This window comes from Pangasianodon hypophthalmus, chromosome 26 (assembly GCF_027358585.1).
Source record: "Pangasianodon hypophthalmus isolate fPanHyp1 chromosome 26, fPanHyp1.pri, whole genome shotgun sequence".
In the NCBI taxonomy this organism is placed as follows: domain Eukaryota; kingdom Metazoa; phylum Chordata; class Actinopteri; order Siluriformes; family Pangasiidae; genus Pangasianodon; species Pangasianodon hypophthalmus.
In genome coordinates this window covers 2,513,413-2,532,899 of record NC_069735.1, presented here as the reverse complement: position 1 = coordinate 2,532,899, position 19,487 = coordinate 2,513,413, and positions in this window count along the sequence as shown.

Here is a 19,487-nt window from a genome sequence, read left to right as displayed (position 1 = left end):
CAGTGTGATGCTCTGGGCAACCTTGAGTCCTGGCATTCATGTGGATGTTACCAACATCAATATTGTTGCAGACCAAGTACACCCCTTCATGGCAATGGTATTCCCTAATGGCAGTGGAATCTTTCAGCAGGATAATGCACCCTGCAACTTACAGGACTTAAAGGATCTGCTGCTGACGTCTTGGTGCCAGATACCACAGCACACCTTCAGAGGTCTTGTGGAGTCGTGGCAGCACAAGGGAGACCAGCACATTATTAGGCAGGTGGTTTTAATGTTACAGCTGATTGGTGTGTGTGTGTGTGTGTGTGTATATATTTATATATATACAGTTTCTTTTCATTTTAATAAACTGAATTTTATGTAATTGGTAGTCTGTTTCATACAATTCTTCAAATGTAATCTTCAAATCTCAATCAAACTTATATACTTATATACTTATAAACTTATGTGTGCGTGTGTGTGTGTGTGTGTGTGTGTGTGTTTCCTCTTCATTAAAGTTTGTGTTAGTCAAATTAGGAAGATTTTTTACAATAAGTCTAAGTAACTTGTGGTTTGATTTGTGTTTATTAAATTCCACTGTATTTGTTAGTTTTTAATTGCTGTTTATTTACAACAACAAAAAAAACTTTTACTTTTACTTTTGCAAATGCCAGGATTACACAGTAAAATGGCTATAGTTATAGACATTATAAAATTCTGATATATTGGGTATGGCTATAATTTCTTTAATTTTACAGCAAAATTTGACCTTCAGTATGAGTTAATGTCTTTCTTTTTATTGTGCATTACTATAATATTAATTAATAATAAAAATAATAATAAAAATAATATTACTGTAATAAACAGAAGGCTTTTCATATGGTAAAATATACAGGCAGGGAACTATTAACCATACTGCAATAAACATTACTACCATAATTTTTACAGTGAAGATCTGCCAACCACATTTGCCAGTTTTTTTTTTTTTTTTTTTTTTATTAAACAGAATATGTTTTCTTACGGTATATATTGTCTACATTCTGCGTTGGTCTCTATACCTTTCATTTTAGAGCATTTGTTTAGTAATAGGCAAGAATACTGCATTGACTGTCGAAAACATGTATTTTCTTTTAAATAAAATACATTTCAAGTACTTATCTGAGTGTAAATCTGTATTTACTGTAATCATTTGTGCAAACACAAAGTGTAGAACTTCAAGGTACTGGGCAAAGTTAGTGGTTGTAGCTTTGGTCGTAATTTAATTTATATGGAATCTTATTAATTAAATCACTTGGATTTATGAAAATTCCTACTAATTTGGTATCATGTTGTGTACATTTGTTTACAGTGGACTGAAATACAGAAACATTTTCTGGAGATAGCGGGGTGTTTTTTTTTTAGGACATATTATACTACCTAGACATATATTTGTGTAGTCTGTGAGACTGAACAAACCCCAAGGATAACTCTGAGCAGTAAAGGGTTAAGAGTCTTGCTGAAAGCTAAAAAAAAAAGCCTGTTTAAATGTCCTCAGATGTTAAAATGCAACCTTCCAGTCACTAGGACAGAACGTCTACCACTCAACCAGCATGTACCTTTTACAACTCGGAGACCATGTCACAGCTCTGTCAGTTTAACTGTGCTGTTTCTCAAAACAGGCCATGCAGTTGCCCATTGCTCCAAATTATTCATTCATTCATTCATTCATTCATTCATTCAATCATTGATTCATTACTGACATGAAGGTCACTTTTTCTTAGCCTTGATCTCCAGATGAAAGCCATGGTTACAGCTTCAGCCTTCAATTGGTGAGTGTTTGAAATATACATGTGATGAAGTGAGACAGCCAATTAGTTTGACTTTGTTTAAAAAAAGGTCATTTAAGGCTAATTTCAAATGTCATCTATAACATTTAGTTGGCGATTGTGGATAAATTTTGGGTAAGAATCTAAAAATGGATCTCCAGAAGATAAGGTAAGGTGGAAATTTTTTTTTCCTGCTTTAAATTTCGGACAGAATTGACAACATAATGATTCAACACTGCAAAATCTACAAGGATTTAAATCAGACCAAATCACAGCCAAAACAAGCTTTACAAATCGAAAATTGATGTTGTGCATCCAAGTCCAGTACACAAAAATGCATAAGAGGAGAGTTTTGTTACATTTCAGAAAAAAATAAAATATGCCTTCAACCTACAATTTTTGTTGCCGGTAGTAAAACATGGTGGTGAATCTATAATGATTCAGACCCTTATCAGTCATTAGAATAATTGATTGCTCTCAATTTGCATTTTATGGCCAAGATACAGTATGAGGCTGTTTACAGATGTCACAGATTTTGCTTCTGGAATGTTTAAAACTGTTCTTGGAAAAAAAAAAAATACAGTATTTCTTTCCTTTGGGGTGTGTCAGCACTTACTTAAATAAAACACTTCAGTATGTAATATTATAGGAAAATAATCAACTTTGTTTCATATAACAGCACACCCGGAAGTATTATATTCCTTTTGTACAATAGCAATTTTCGAATGAAAAAAAATTAGTCATAAATGACACATCATACATTTTAACCATTTATCGTTGTGAAATGTTCATAGAACAAGCTAGTTCCTGTAATCACTTGTGTTATACAGCAGCAGTTATTAAAAGTAGTCCCTCTCTCTCTCTCTCTCTCTCTCTTTTTAAAGTTAATTAGACAAAAATGTAGCTTATGTTATTGAGAAACCAGAATGTCCAAACTCCTCTGTCCTGAAGACTCTGCTATTATAAATAATAGCTTAGATAGATAGATAGATAGATAGATAGATAGATAGATAGACTTTATTGATCCCATGAGGGAAATCCTTGTGTTACAGCAGCATGGTCAGTAGCAAGATACAGCACGTAGACACACAAAATATAAAATCTAAAATACAATAAGTTAAATTAAATGTAGTAGTGCAGATATGGAACATAGTTGTAGATTTAACCAGCTTCACACAGGCCCTTGAATGATAAATGGCCCGTCCAGGGGTCTGAGTGTGTGCTGACAGTCCCTGCCTGCACTCTTCTGAATGAATGAGTAGACACTGGTGCAGTGGACAGTGCTGAATGTTAATGCACCCCCCTCCTGCTCAGAGTTAAAGAGAAGCTGACTCCTCAGAGAATCTGAATCCAGATGAAGGTGGGGAAATCCAACAGACCTGCGGGAATATTCACTGTAGCACTGGCCTGTTAAAGAGCTCGCCTCTACTGCTAAATTTAGATTGCCATTTAAGACTGATAATCTGACTTGATTTTGATTTGATCTGTTTTTTTAAGCTCATGAAATTTTGAAATTTGAAAGAAATTGAACACTTACATGCATAGACAACTTGGTTTCACTCATTTCAGTATGCACATATCTATAACCACTGACTCCTCAATTCATATTTTAACCATACAGTACCTTGCATAAGTATTCCCCGCCTTGAATATTTCCACATTTTATAGTGTTATGAACTGAAATGGATTTAATTGAGATGCCACAAATCTATTAAAACTAGACCTTAATATCTAATTTACACAACTATTTACAAATAAACTATAAGGTGGTTGCATAAGTATTGTTGTAAAACACCTAAATTAGTCCTGGTACAACCAGAACAAAATTAATTTGAATGGAGGTGACCCGTGTGGTGCAATTAAAGCGTGACAGTATCTCAGAATAATTACACTTGTTCGAGAGCATACCGAAACAAACAGCATTAAGAAGCTATCAAAACAAGTCCAGGACAAAGATCTGTAAATCCATCGTTTAAAAAATGGAAAGCATATGGTACAACTGTGACTCTGCTTAAAAGGATGGAATTTTTGTGTATATTCACGACATACTGTATATTTCCAATTAAGTCCATGCCAGTTCTAAATTGTGACTCTACAAAATGTGGAAAAGTTAAGGGGTGTGTGGTGGGGGGTTGAATACTTATGCAAAGCACACTGTGCAACCTTTTATATGAGTTGGATCATCTGGATTCTTATATTTGAGCACAAAAATGTAGTAACAGAATTAGCTGCGTGTCTCATAAAATTTGTATCGATTCTGTTGAATTTCTTTCTAAGTTGCGTGGAAGTGTGATGTGCTACGACGAGGGTTGCCAGATCCGCACGACATGAGCATATGTATAAGGGCATATGTTTTGTAACAACATATTCCTTCAAAAGCAGGACCATTTCCGTCCATGCTACATTACCTGCAGAGCTAATTTTAAGACTTTTGGGAAGGAGACAACTGGCCAGGGCGCTCCATTAAACCCAGCATCTGTTCGACACAAATTGCACCGGTGCTTCAGCAGCAGGTTAAATCACACAACTTGCTGCATGGATGTGTGCAGGAAACTTTCCAAACTGTCTAGAGAAAGTGTGGAAAACAGGATCTTATTCAACACACGTATACTTTGCAGTTTTTATGACACACGCAACATTAATTTTTAATGTTGATGAATTTTCTAGAATATCACAGCTTGTAGGACAGAAGGTCTGAAGTAGTAATTGTTTCTATAGTAACAATTTACATGGGGACTTGTATGGCAGACAGTCCACTTTCTATAATATGTTTGGAAGGAGTCTCCAGTGTCAGTGCATTGTAACAGTCAGAGGTAAAGTTAGACAACTTTACTAACTTCTAACGAGAGGAAAAAAAAGAGAGACTGTTGAGAAAATGACTGTTTATAGCTGCTATAACATAAGTGAGAACAGGAGCTAACTTCTTTAACAAATGTTGACATGTCATTATTTAATAAATTAAAAAAAAGGTAATTGTTGGCAAATTGCTGTGGTATAAGAGGAATAAAGTACTTCCGAGCATGCTGTTATAGGTAAATAATCAACATTGGGCTTTCTGTTTCATCACACCAGCCTGTTACAGCTGGGCTGGGAAAAAATCAGAGTGTAATGAGACAAGACAGCCAATTAGATTGATTCCTAAATCCTTTAGGGAAAAAAAATGTTGTAATTGTGAGTCTAATTATTCCCAGTGTTGGATTAGCAGTGTACATCCTGTAGCTTTGTTTCTGTTTTCTGCTTTAAGATAATTATGAGTCATGTAAAGACATAAATCGCATAAATCGAATTGGCTTGGAAATCTTGTGTTAATCTACATAACACCTCTAGTGACCTTTTCCTATTGCTCATGTTACATTCTCATGTTGTTCTATGCAAACAATTTTGGCAGCAGCAGAGGTAAACAACTGTCTCATTTCCATAATTCCTTGCCAGTTGTGTCGTGCTGTATATGCTGTAAGAGCATTATACCTGATAAGTGTGTGTGTGTGTGTGTGTGGGGCTGAATGAAAAAGTGTAAGGTTTTGGGCAAAACCGGGCCTGTCAAAGCAGCAGCTCCAGCACACAGAGAACTAATTATGGCCTTAATTCAGCTCCAGAAGAGTGCAGTTAAAGCTGTGTGTGTGTGTGTGTGTGTGTGTGTGTGAGAGAGAGAGACAGAGAGAGAGCAGCTAGAAGACAGTTAAAGAAAGAAAGAGTAATTTGTTTAATTTGCTTGAGAAGAAGCAAAGCAAAAGAACTTAAGTGATACATCTGTGTTTTAGTGAATATATTTTTGTTTATGTAATTATCCAGTATATATGTGTTTTCTGTGTGTGTGTGTGTGTGTGTGTGTGTGAGAGAGAGAAAGAGAAGAAAGAAGTGTGTAAGATGCCCTGAAAGGTTGTAGACATTCTTCTCCTAAATAAACTAATAAAATCACTCCATGACCTGCAGAAAAGCTATTCGTATGAGCATTCTGCACTTGATTTACTTCATGTATGGTGATTACTGTAGAAGTCGTTGGTTAGAAACATTCTGCTGTATTTAATTCTTAAAGCGAATGATTTCCACAAGATGGCTGCCCAAATCCTTATGGATCATCCTTTGTCTTCTTCCAGACACAACTCCATAGAGATGTAGGAGATATGGTGAAAGGTGACTCCTAAGGCCATATTGCTTTCTTTCCTATTTCTCAGATGTCCAGGTTATGTGTCTTTGTACAGTTTTTTTTTTCATCTGTCCCTGTCTTTAATCTTTGACTTAGGATCACTGTTCCTGTTTTCTGGTATTTTGTTTTCATTTATCCATGCTTGATCCTGCCATGACTTTTCAACCCTTAAAACATTAAGATTTTCCCCCTAACTTATGCACTTGGTTTCCTTGTATATATGGGTTAGCATATCCTTTATCCTTCCTCAAATAGTAAAGCCTATTTGAGCTTCCACTTCCTTTCACGGCACAAACACACAAGGTAGAGAAATAATGAACTATGTGAAAAATGCCCGAGGCAAATCCCAGACACTCATCTTTTCTCCCTCTAAGATGGACAGCTATGGAACAAAACAAACACCTGCAACCACATACACTAAGACTAAACACACTACCACACACACACTGCCTAGTGCCGCTATAATCACTTGTACAGCTGTTTAGAGGTTTGACGACACACTTTTTTTCTCTGCCTGAGGCTGGAACATCAGATAAAGAAGCTCCTGGTGGACTGCAACAGCAAACAGCATATTACAGCATCCATCCTCTGCTCTGTTCAGCTGAATCTCTTCCTCACTCTGCACTGACAGCTTTTTTTTCCTCCTTTCTCTGTGTATTTCCATGGATTGTTCTTAGAATACTAGTCTTTTTTTTTTTTTTACTGGTCTAACACTATATTTGTTTGGGTATGATTTCAGCAGCTTGTGTTCACATTTTGGAAAGACACATTCTACCTACGTCTGTATGTATTTCGTAGAAGAAACATCTTTCAAAGTCTAAGACTTCTTAGGAGATTGAGTAGTCAGCTCTGTTTTAGAGCAGCGGTCAATAACTGGAGAACTGTCGTCCCTATGTGGACCCAGCGAAGTATTTCACCAGGCTGAACCAAGCACTTGAAAAATACTGCAGCAGAGCCGATCAATGTAGCCTATGAAAAAAAAGCCAAACTTCTATAGTTTTTTTTAAACACAACTTTTCTGTTAGCGAATCACATGCATTTTCCTCCCAGGAACCTCAAAAACAATTGTTCCTCAGACACAAACACAAAAAAGTCATAGGAGCGGGAAGTTTTGACTTTAATACAGGAGGCCAGATATGAAGCATGTGGTACAAAGAAAGGCCGCGTTCATTAACGTGCAAATGTGCCAGTTATTTGCATGGATCTGCTTGTCTCATTTACCGCAGTCACTCATTTATTTATTCATTCATTCATTCATCTTCCAGATCTGTTTTATCTTGCTTTATAATAATTCATTTACATTTTGGGAAATAGATCCAGCTAGGTTTGGTAGAAAATATAGTGGGACCAGGCTTAAGTAGGATGAAATAAACAGCCTCTTTCGCATGAGTGCATGGCGCTAGTCCAAAGTGGTAATTTCAAGCGCCAGTGTGAAACAAAATACAGCTGCTTCAAATCTTATTTATAGCCATGAACTGATTCCTAACGGTTCAACATTAACATTCAGGCATGCTAGTGGCTTATAGCGAGGATTTTGTTGTTTCTGGACACTACTTTTAGGTTATATTTTTGATTATTTATAAAACATTGTTGATAGTTCAACGTCCTTCGTTCTCCTGTTTGCTGGAAACTTGATCTTTAAACACCTGGAGCACCTGGTCTAATTAAGTAAGCAAGAGAGGAGCACTACCAGATGGTTGGAGAAAAATGTTAATAATCAGGTTATCAGAATTCCTGCAGCAGTGGATGATGTCGAGGGATAGATACTGTGAGACTCGATGAACCCATGGGATCTCCATAGGGACAGGACAGATTTAATACAGTGGTGTTTCACTTTGCTAGAAGGGGACAGTGCTTCATTGCTCAGTGTCATGTTTAAGGAAAGAACGTAAGAAGATCGGTAATGGAAGGAAGAACTGAGCCATTGAACTGATCTGAAAGAAGAAATGAAACCAGGAAACCGTTTTAGTTTATTATTTAATATTTTATTTCACACATCTTATAAAGATATAGACATAAGACATAGACTGTTGTAACTGTTGGCAAATTGCTGTGCTATAAGAAGAATACAACACTTCGGGATGTGCTGTTTTAGGAAAATAACTCCACCCTGTTGTTGATTATTTTCCTCTAACAGCACAGTCTCTAAACTAACAGCAAGTCTCTAAACAGACTTTGACAGCTTCCTTATTTATAAAACGATGGCACAATTTAATTGCGCGGGGGCTGAATATCTCACAAGACGCTTCCTAATCACTCCGGTGTCACTGGGCCAATGCGTAACACCTGAACCTGCGGAGAGAAAACTGAGAAAGAGATGAGTGGAAATCGAAGGAGGAAGAGAAAGACTCAGAAAGACTCTTTCTTATGAAAATGTAGATGCACTCTGTCACCTGCATGGAAGGGAATGCAAATGAATCAGGGGTTAATTAGAAAATTCCACAGGGAGTCAGCAAGCCTGCAGCAGACCTTTTCCAAAATCTGAAGGTAAACATGAGATGATATTTAAACTCCATGAAAGTAATGAAAGCTTGTATTAATCTATTCATTCTATTCACTGCAGACTCATGTCCAAACCCTATTAATAAGGCAGCCATGTTGACTTGGACAGCTTGGATAAGAGTGAATCTGAGTTAGACCTCACAACATGTGCTCCTCTTCCCCATTGCTGCCCAATCTCAGTGCTGGGGTTTAAATCTTTTAAAGCAGTGATGGAAGCAGACACTGGTTATTTCTCATCTTGCCACGGCAGTTTTATGTGTCACAAGCACTCAGTGAAGCTTTAATAAAAGTATAGAGGGCTGTTATGAATGCTAGCATGCTGTGAAAGCTAAGTGCTATCTATCTGAGGACCTGCTGAATCTGTCATGATTTATACTCTTCCTCATTGGCCCTGAAGTACAAGAATGTGAAGAGAGTCAAGACAGGATGAGCAATGATCTGAGAAGGAAAAGGTCTCAATATGCCACTCAAAGCTGTTAACATGGCTGAGTAAAAACCATTAGCATGATAACTGGGCTGTCACTATTATTAGCAATGGACATAGCAACATTTATGCATTTCATACCTGTTATTTTTATTCAAATGTTACCAAAAATGCTTAATAAACCATCAGTTTAATGTTTTGCTAAATCCATATTGTAATAATTCCAGCCTGTAATGCATATTATTATATTTTGTTTCTTATTCCATTTTGGCTTTTTATGAGCACCAAAACTTTGGATCCCAAATATCAACATGGTCTCACAATTGTAGATTCAGAACAATTTACACAAATAAGAACAGTTAAGATTACGTTAAGGGGCGAACCAAGGTCATAGCTTTTCTTATGATTCTTATAATGATATCGGGATGGAAATATTGTCATTTTTAGATTGTATTCTTTTCCCTTTCTTCTCTCTTTTTTCCTATCAGGCCTCTCCATATCTCTGGATCATTTACAATGAATCCAACTTCTAAATTCCTCTAAGACAGATGGGTATGTCCTTATTGTTTTGGCTGCAGGTAGGAAATAAAACACTCAGTGTCATGCTGTTATAGGAAAATAATCAGTGCCCAGGTGGTGTGATGAAGCAGAGTTACTGTTACCACACCAATGTTGATTAGTTTCCTACAACAGCATGTCTTGAAATGTTTTATTCCTCTTATACCATAGTGATTTTCCAATGATTAAATTTTTTAAAAATTTAGTAACTTGCAGTAAAACTATTGTCAGACCTGCTGTTATAGAAAATTATTCAATGCCTTCTGACCAACCAGAATCAAGAATTTAACTGCACTGTGTTGATTTTAAGCGCTCGACTCCAGATCTCTGCTGTTGCTGTTGTAGTTTACGAGCCGGATCAACTATAACCAGCGGCAGATTAAATAGAATCTCACACCTCGCTCAGAGTTCAGTATTGATCTGTGAGACACGCTGTAAATCACAAGCTGTTTCTTATGTTCGCACAGGATGATTCGCCACGTAAAATTTTATCGATGTCTCGCTGGTAGGTCGTATAAAACAGAAAATGCCTTGACGTCTTGGGTTGTAGCAGTTTGTTAATTATATATTGTTGCGAGTCAAAAACGTTCAGTACCAATAACTCTTTTTTTATATCCATTTTGGAAAGTCAAATCAGAAAAAATCTATATGTATCTTATATGAAATAAAAGGGGTTGATAATTGAGTAAATATCAGTGTTATCACCAGGGGTGTAGCCAGACCTTTTACGGTGGGCCCATTTTGGTGGCAAACTAGGGTGGGGCAAATACTTATCCACATCCATAGACAATGACATAATACCATAATGTCTATCTGTGTATGGCTTAAGCAGGATCCCCATTGGATATAAAAGGCACACACCTAAGTAACATTTGTTTGTCATCTAGAAAGCTACAAAAAAAGTCATTTCATTACGCATGCTGAATTTAAGAATACAGTGTTATTCCCCTGAATAATCAAAATCGTTAATTTGGAAAAGTTCGCTGACTTGGTGAGTGAGGCAGGGGAATAGTTCGATTTTGTGTTAGCTAGCCTAACTTGCTTGTTCCTGCGCAACATTAGCCTACACTCATTGACAATCCTCGCTGATGGACTATGATACAATGAACTTTCTAACTGTAGTTCATTCTGTTCAGCATGACATTGGTAACCACACTGAATAATAATAATAATAATAATAATGATAATATGTTGTTGTTGTTGTTGTTGTTGAGGTGGCCATGCTTCACGCTATGATGATACTACACCCTTGGCTACTATTTAGCTCCATGCATGATTATTGCCTCCTTTACAAATCTGAAATATGACACCAGGACAATTAAAAAAAAAATTCAAAGTACACCAGTAGCCCTTTAAAGAACAATAAATTTTTTTTTCTGGTATTTTGGTCTATATTTGAATTCCCCCAAAGTTCCTTTATTCCCCAAATGTATTTTTTTCCAGCACAAATAAATGCTGTATCTTTGCCTAAATAAATTTGTAGTTTCTTGGTTCTACATCATGCACCTTGGAACTCCCTCCTTGCAAATTAACACACTGGGGGATTACTGAGGCCTTCATGAGCTAAATCCCGTGTGTTAGGCTGGGAAAAACAAAAGGATACAATGAACCCCATTAACAAGTGATGAGAAAATCCAACACACTCCAGTGTTAATCCTCCTAAAGCCAGTCTCTGTGTGTGAACACACACACAAACACACACACACACAAAATCGGCTTTCAAATTGACAACCAAAATGTAATAACTTTGTATTATAGTGAACATACTGTATATCATAATTTAATGCATATGGCTTTAATGTATATTTCTTCTTGAGTTTAGTTTTTTACACTTTATTACAGCTTCTACACACACATACACACATAAGAAAATCTTATCTTATTCGTTACCCTTAGGGAAACAGTAAAAGTCCACTGAAGCGGCATTTTGCAAGGCTGAGTGATTTCCTGTACGGTTCTGGGCTGTTGGGAAAAAGACGTGTATATTTTAATTATTTTCCAGCTGGAGGCATCTCGCTGTGGCCACATTGTCATAATCATGTTGAGCACCTCGTTTTGATCTCAGGCTCAAAGCTCGGGTGCACACACAATCAATAAACTTTCTAAGAATTTCATTAACTGTTGGAAAGCAAGTTACATGAACTTTGCTCATTAAATATTAATGACCATACTTCATTTTTCAGCACCTTTGTTTTATTAGACGCTGACTGGGAATGAATTTCAAAATTTACTAAATTTTTTTGTCCAAATGATCGTTGTTGTTCTAGATAAATGTAAAAATTAAAATGGAGTTTAGCATCTCAAATAGAGTTATATTGGGAAAATAGTGCACTAGAGGTTCTATTATAGTCTACTGTATGTACCGAGAATATATACGGAATTGAGTATAAATACAAAAACAAAGAGATAAAGATGGTGGATGTTGAACTTGATCCTGACTTTCATAAGAAATGTTAATCAAGCTAAATATCAGTAACAAGAAAATATTCAATGTGGGAAAATAAACAATACAAAATAAGAAATAATATACTGGAATTATCTATGTAGAATAATTTCTCCTTTAAGTATCAAATTAAATGTTAATTTCATATTCGTTTCATTTTATTAATATCATTCTTGATGCTATAACACTTGGTTACAATATTTCACTACCATCTACAAATGATTTGAAACTTCATACTGGAATCATATTACAATCATTTTGTAGATATATCCAAAAAAAAAAAAAAATGTAGTTCATATTAGTGCAATGACTGAATCCAAATTTTATACAGTGAAGGCTGAGCAATTATTGTTTTGGTCTCCTGTGCACAGCCAAAACTGAACAAGAATTCAATAAAGAAAAACGTGTTCTTTTACAAGACCACAATGACAGAATCAATAAAAAACATATATGAGGCTGTTTATTACAGCTGCTGGTGTAGCGGTGTGTGCGGGTGAAGTGTTTAGAGCTTTTATTTGTCAGCACATTTCGCTCTAAAGTTTGTTGAGTCGCTCTCAGGCAAACTGCTGTCAAATGGCACCTTTTAACTTTTTGACTTTTTCTCTTTCAGTCAACTGAAAAAAACAAATGCAACAATCCAGCATTTAAAAACAACAACAACAACAGCAACAAAACAGTGGTACTGTGATGCAAAGGACAATTGTAAATAATTGTAAAACTGTACTTCATACAGTGTAACATAAGTCAATGTTACAATTTCATAAGAATTTACAATAGGAATTACTAAACACAATAAGCATTATAGTCTGTATTCAGAGTCAACTTAATTTGAACAGTTACACCAGTAACTAAATAAATTGTACTGTAATATGATGTTTTTGGCAAACTCCACCCTAGCTGTCAAAAATTCCACACTTTCCAGTGCAACAAGCATTGTTTTTGTGTCTTTTTGTGTCTTTGTTTTGAGTTCTCTGTGTGCTTTTGTTGATTATGTCAAGTGCCCTTCTTTCTGTTCTAATCATATCACTGTCACTGCCCTGGCATTGATTTGTTACCTGATTGTTTTCACCTGTTCTGTGTTAGTATTTAATTAGCTCCTCTATGTATACCCTGTTGTATTATTGTCTGTTGCAAAGTCTAATTGTGCATTTATTGTCATTTCCTCATATCAAAGTGTTTTCACTCTGTGATTTCCATTCCATGTTTCTGATTATGGATTTGAATTTTGAAGTTTGAATTTTGGATTCAGCTCAATAAAAGCATTACAGTGGGCAGTGGAAGCTCAGTGGTTAAGACGTTAGCCTACTGATTGGAAGGTCATGCATTCAAACCCCAGCACTGCGAAGCTGCCAATGTTGGGCCCGTGAGCAAGGCCCTTAACCCTCAACTGCTCAGATGTATAAATGAGGTAAATGTAAGTTGCTCTGGTTAGGGGTGTCTGCCAAAAATTCCATAAATAAATACAAAACAAAAGCATAGAGTTTAAGCACTTGCATCCTGCCTCTCATGGCACGTTATGGAAGCACTTAAGTCCATAATTTTGGCTCAGGTCTGAATACTGATTTGTGCAATTTGTGTAATAACTACTCACTACGTGCCCAAAATCATTTTACAAATAGACACACTGGACATACACATTACACAAATATAATTATAGAAATACAAGTTCAGCCACACACAAGGTGGCACACACACACCATACACAAGTAGTGTAATTTGCCAGCTTCTGTTTTAGGTGATTGCTGTACTAGCGAATTTAATCAATTTGACAGAACAGCCTGAGCACTAACCTTCGCACTCCATTCTGTTACATTGCACCCACTCCGGGGAACACCGCACCACAGACACACATCAAAACATCAACCTTGATTTTTCCCTCATCACTTCCATATGGTGCAATCAGGGGAGCTTTCAGATGGTTACACAAACCTGCAGAATGTACTTCAGGTTCAGCCTGCCAAACTATTCTTCAAATCCAAAAGGATTTATAATGCATAATAGTATAAGGCTCACTTGCTCTTGCATATGCTTTTATCCAAAGTGAGAAACAATTGATAAGGGGCTAAAGGAGTTGTAAGTTTTACATTTTGGACACTTTGTATGTTTATTTGACAAACTGTTCCTTTAATTTAATAATTTCCCAATATATACAATAAAATAGCCAATGTGGCCAGCTGTAGCCAGACAACACACGACAATTACAGTTAGACACAATGGACTGTATTCAAGGATGGTGAAGTTATGTCAATATTTATGCAGGGAAAGTTACACATATTCAGAGTTAGGTTACGCAGGTCCTTATTGTCAGGTCAACCCAGTGTAGTGACTCCAGCTCCCAACATGCACCAGGGCTTCCAAACATGGCCGCCACTGGACTCCATTTCCCACAACACACACTACCTCACTCTCAGTCACTGGACTTTTGATTGTGCACACCTGCATGCAATTAAACACACACACACACACACACACACACACACACACACACACACACACACACACACAGACCCTTTAAAAGAGACTCTCAGTCACAAGAACTTTGCGAAGTATATGCTCAATTCTTTTGTGTCTTCGATGTTACCAAGCCTGTTTATTCTCTGCCTGATCTTTGCCGGTTTTGACCTTGACTTTATTCTTTGTTTTTTGCATTTTGCCTACTCTCTGACATCCTGTTTGTTGATCACCTGACCTCTGGCTGTCCCTTGTTTTTTGATTATCGCTCTTCATTTTTTGGATTGTTTGCATGAGCTTTATTGAACGCTGCCTTACCTGCAATTGCATCTGTCTCAGCTATCTTTACATGGCACTTAAACTGATTTTCTGGATTTCTTATTCAAATTAGTAAAACCGTGAGTGTAGTTCATACCTGATATGTATCCAGAGTAAAAACGTAGGCAGTGGGGTTTAGACCACCACCTTTAAACACAAGCATCTGCCTTTAAGACCGAAATTAAATCAGGGATAGAAAATGCAGATGGCATCTAATAGGAAACTAGTATATTTCTATATATACAGTCCTAGCTTTAGTTATCACATGAATCAATGCAAATTTGCTTATATTTAACCATATGGCTTCCACCCTCATTATTTGGCGGCTTATAAAATAGCACTTGATCCAAAATAGCAAGAAAACCAGGCTTAAGATTAAGGCCTGAATCACGCGTAACTGAAAAACTCCCCCTCAACTCTTGTGTAACTTCTGAATAGCACTTAAGTCTGTACTTACGTCTGAGGTCTGAAGATTTAATGCCAATTTTGGTGTTAAATCCTCATTACATGCACTTAACTCAATATGGCCCAAATATAACAGCTACAACTGCACAGGTAACACAATGTGTCTGGTGGATGGAGAAATTAAATCCCCAATGCTTTCTCTACTCACACATTTTTATCCTTCTCTCTTTTCTTAGTCCCACCAGGTCCAACAGGCTGCTTGTTTTGCCAGTATTTTGTCAGGAAAAGCCTTAGAGACAGAGCAGGAACAGGAATGTGTTTATGTACAAATCGTGTTACTGAGACAAATGTCTTTTGAGGCAAATGTGTGATAAATTTTAGGCAAGTAGCTTGGACAAGCTTCCCTCACTTTAGCCACATTATTCACATTTCTTCAGTCCAAAACTCATGATGAAATCTTCAGACAACAAACAAGTTTTAGCTGATTAGCTACATTTGGCACTTAGAAGAAAGTTGTATAAATGTTTATTTTGGACTGTTTTGCCTCTTTAAACCCTTAACTGCTTCATATGAATTTTAATTAATGTAAGCCAAGGTAAATAAAGACATCTAAGCGAACAAATGTTAAGCTTCTACAGTGACCAAGTGGTTAAGGTGAGGTCGAGGCCGGCTGAGTTCACAATTAGACGTTATAAATGAGATGCAGTAATAATCATGTAAAAAATCGTCCTGAAGTCACTGAATGATGACATTGCTAAAAAAACAGTGCCATCTCTTGGTCCATACTCAAGGTAATCCCTCAGTTTGCCAAACACTCTTTAAAAAAAAAAATTTCTCACAGCCATTTCCTGTCAAATCCTGAAACAGACAAAGGGTTGATTTGGTAAGGGAGATGTTTGATATTCTAATTTTCCATCTGACACGGTGGACACCTGTCTTGTATAATGAATTAAGGCATTTCAATTAGCCTGGCGAGTTAAACAGTCTCCTAGCTCCTTCTCCTTCTCCCTCTCAGCCAACAGTGAGAAACATTTGTCATTTACAATACAGTGTGAATTACTCTGCAGTTTTTATGGCCAAATTATTCTCATGAACTTTATGATCCATACCAATGTACCATACCTCCAGCTACTTCCTTAAGCATTCTCACAGACTGCATATTTCCTTTTAATTAAATAAATAACAATCCTACTGGCTGTTTACAGATCAAACTGCTAAAATTAACACTTTATTATATTAAATTATGTGTATGTAAACAGTACATGATTTCTGAGCAGTTTAAATCGAACCCGAGCTCGAGAGATTTACACATTTTCAAGCTGAAGCACATTGTAGTTTTAAGAAACCCAAAGCCTATTCGTGCTCCTGCTTTATGGATGAGATGATGCAAGAACGAGGCTGGTGTTTAGATGTGTATCCGTGTCTGTAAGGTTCCCTCCGTCCCTGCACTCCTTCACCTCCTCACTATTATCCATGACAGCTCTGAGAGCCCGGAAAGCAGAGGCCATTCATTAGTATAGACCCCATTTGAATTTTAAGTGGTCGGTGATACCAAAACAGCATAGATACCGCGTTATAACAGATAGAACCTTGATTCCTAAACACACACACAGACTTCCACAAACACACACAGCTTCATCAGCTAATCTCTCGAAGTGAATCTTACCAGGACTGTCAGAGAAGGCTGGAGGGCAGGATGTGATGAGATGTTGCCGGGAAGAGAGAGAGAACTAGTAAACATGAGAGAGGACGGCTTGTTATGGTCTCTCTCAGAGATCCAGAGGGACAAGGTGTGAGATTGTGTGTGTATGTGTGTGTGTGTGTGTGTGTGTGTGTGTGTGTGTGTCTCACACAGATACTGAAGTACAAAAAGGACTTATGACCTAAGAGTATCACAAATTCACCTCTCTAGAGAGTTGTGAGCTCCCTTGTGAGCTGATAGGATGATTTAAAGCAATATGATGTAGTGCTGTTGTCACTGATATCTGATGTCACTGATGCAAAATGATGTGGCTCTGTAATGTGCAAAATTGGCTTTGAGGACTGGGAGGCCACGCCTCCTGACAGACACATTGGGCACGCCTCCTTCACTATCACTGACTGGCACAGAAGACACGCCTACTTGAATGGGACTGACAGATAAATCGGGCACACCTCTTTCACTGACGCTGACTCATGCAGAGGCCACATGGCTGGGAGGCAGAGAGGCCACGCCTCCTTCACTGGGATATTTTGCACATTTTATTAGTCTTCCAAGTTCAGGGCTTAAACCTCTCTTTCTTTTAAAGTATGTGTTTTTAAGGGCTTAAGATAAAAATGTGAAAAGCGAATAACCGCATCGCTGCATAAACAACGTGAGAAACCCACAGCGAGCAGTTGGCTGATTAGTATTAATAGCAGTAACTTCACAGAGATTGCATTCAAGCATCGAACAGTTTTGTATTATTTATGACTAAAGTGAAAGTCTAAGAGCGTGGAGAAACATGTTCAAGGGAATTGCAAATGATTTAGTTTGAGTTAATCAGGACAGCCTGTGAGCTGGAGTGAAAATATATCAAAATGTCAGCAACATTTCTAGATTATTATTACATTACACTTTTTAGCACACAATTTTCTCTTTTCTTGATTGTAGTGGATTTTTAGTCTGTTTTTTTTCCCCCTATCGTCCTGCAGCTAAAAGTCTCAGTGGTTGAAGGCTAACATGGTAATTTATGTATTTCAGTGCATTTGGAAGAAAATTACATGTAAAGCCTTCATTTATATGATCTAAATGTCAAAATAAAAAATGAAAAAAATGTCCTCATCCTCAGCCTCGGGCTGTTCATCAGAGTTGCTGTGGTAACCTGGGTTGTCCAGTTCATGTAACACTGTTTTTGTTGTGTGTGATAAAAGGATTCTCCTCAGTGGGGTTCAGTTGCTCTAGAGAAATGACAGATTATTAATGTAGACACACAACAAGAGCTACACAACTGAAAAAAAAAAACATTAAGATGTAAGAGTTCTTTGTGCATATTTACTTCGTAGTGCATTTTTGATTGTGTAGTGGTATCAGTTTCTCTAACAATATGCTCTGAGGTCTCAGAGGTGAAGACTGAGAGAGAGAGAGAGAGAGAGAGAGATCCTTATTCACTGCCAAGAACGAGAGTGGAGAAACCCACAATTTATTGATCAGTCTACCTACTCAGGTCGACACAAGATTGTTCTTGACACACTGGACATTTTTTGGAGGTTACTTGAGGGGCTCTTGTCCTGCCTGGCGGCCAGACATCCATCCTCATCAGTGCTATTCCCTGTGTTCTCTCTTTAATGAAAGCAGTAGGATCTATGCTGTAGTGCAGACAGCTGCTGTTCTCCACCTCTTTTATCTCTTCACTCTGTAGAGCTCCATCACTGTGTTCAAAGTTATTCTGATTAAAAAAAACGGAGAGGCACTTTATACGTCAGTGCTGGTGAATTCTGGATTCTGATTGGACAGAAGGTGTTGACCACTGGATTAGACACCTATATATTCATGCATCATCACTTAGCCATAAAGAAAGCCATAAACGTTAATAAAGCATCAGCACTGATAAGAAGTATTTCCCTTCCTTACGATACATCCAAACATCACTCTGGTGTGTAAACTTTCTGCAGCGAATACACTCCAGTGCCACCCACTTAAGCATCTACAGAAGAAAACACAGGATGATATTCGTTATACTTTATCAAGAGCAGATTGAGTTAAAGTGTACTGGTACATTTATAGGGTTAGAGACGAATGTGTGAAGTAAAGGTGCAGTAGCTGATTTTTTTTTATTTCGTACTCGTACAAATAACCTGGAAAATATGTACAACATGAAAAACATAATGGTTTAAGCTACGAGCCTGGTATCGGAATGCTTATTTGTGTTTAGATAGGCTTCTGGTCACTCATTTTATAGGCACTTCCCCAGTCTGAGATTTGCAGAATAAACACTGACAGTGCTTTTCCAAGATGGGGATTTATTACTGGTAATGGGGATGCACACACACACACACACACACACACACACACACACTACATCTACTGCTACTAATACTCTTCCTCCTATCACAACTACTATCAGATCAGTAACATAGAGATATGTACATAGGTACCCAAAGAGTTTAGTATTGATAAAAGCTGTTAGCATAAAAATTATGAGATTTTTGACTATAAAAAAATTCTGAATTATAAAAGTTACGCAAGAATGTCAAAGCAGCTTTGCAAGCCTAAAACTTGCTCATAAGCTCTGCTTACACAGCACCAGCCCTTAGCTATTATTACACACTCTGTTGGAGAAATGCACAAGGAAACGACCAACCCAATAAAAATATGCTAAAGCTAATTAGCATAGCCGGCTCTTTTGCATGCAGTACCATGTTTGCAATGGTGGAGCATCTGCTACAGGCAAGATTCCAATGTGGGCATTAACTGAGGTTAAGTTTTCACTGGTG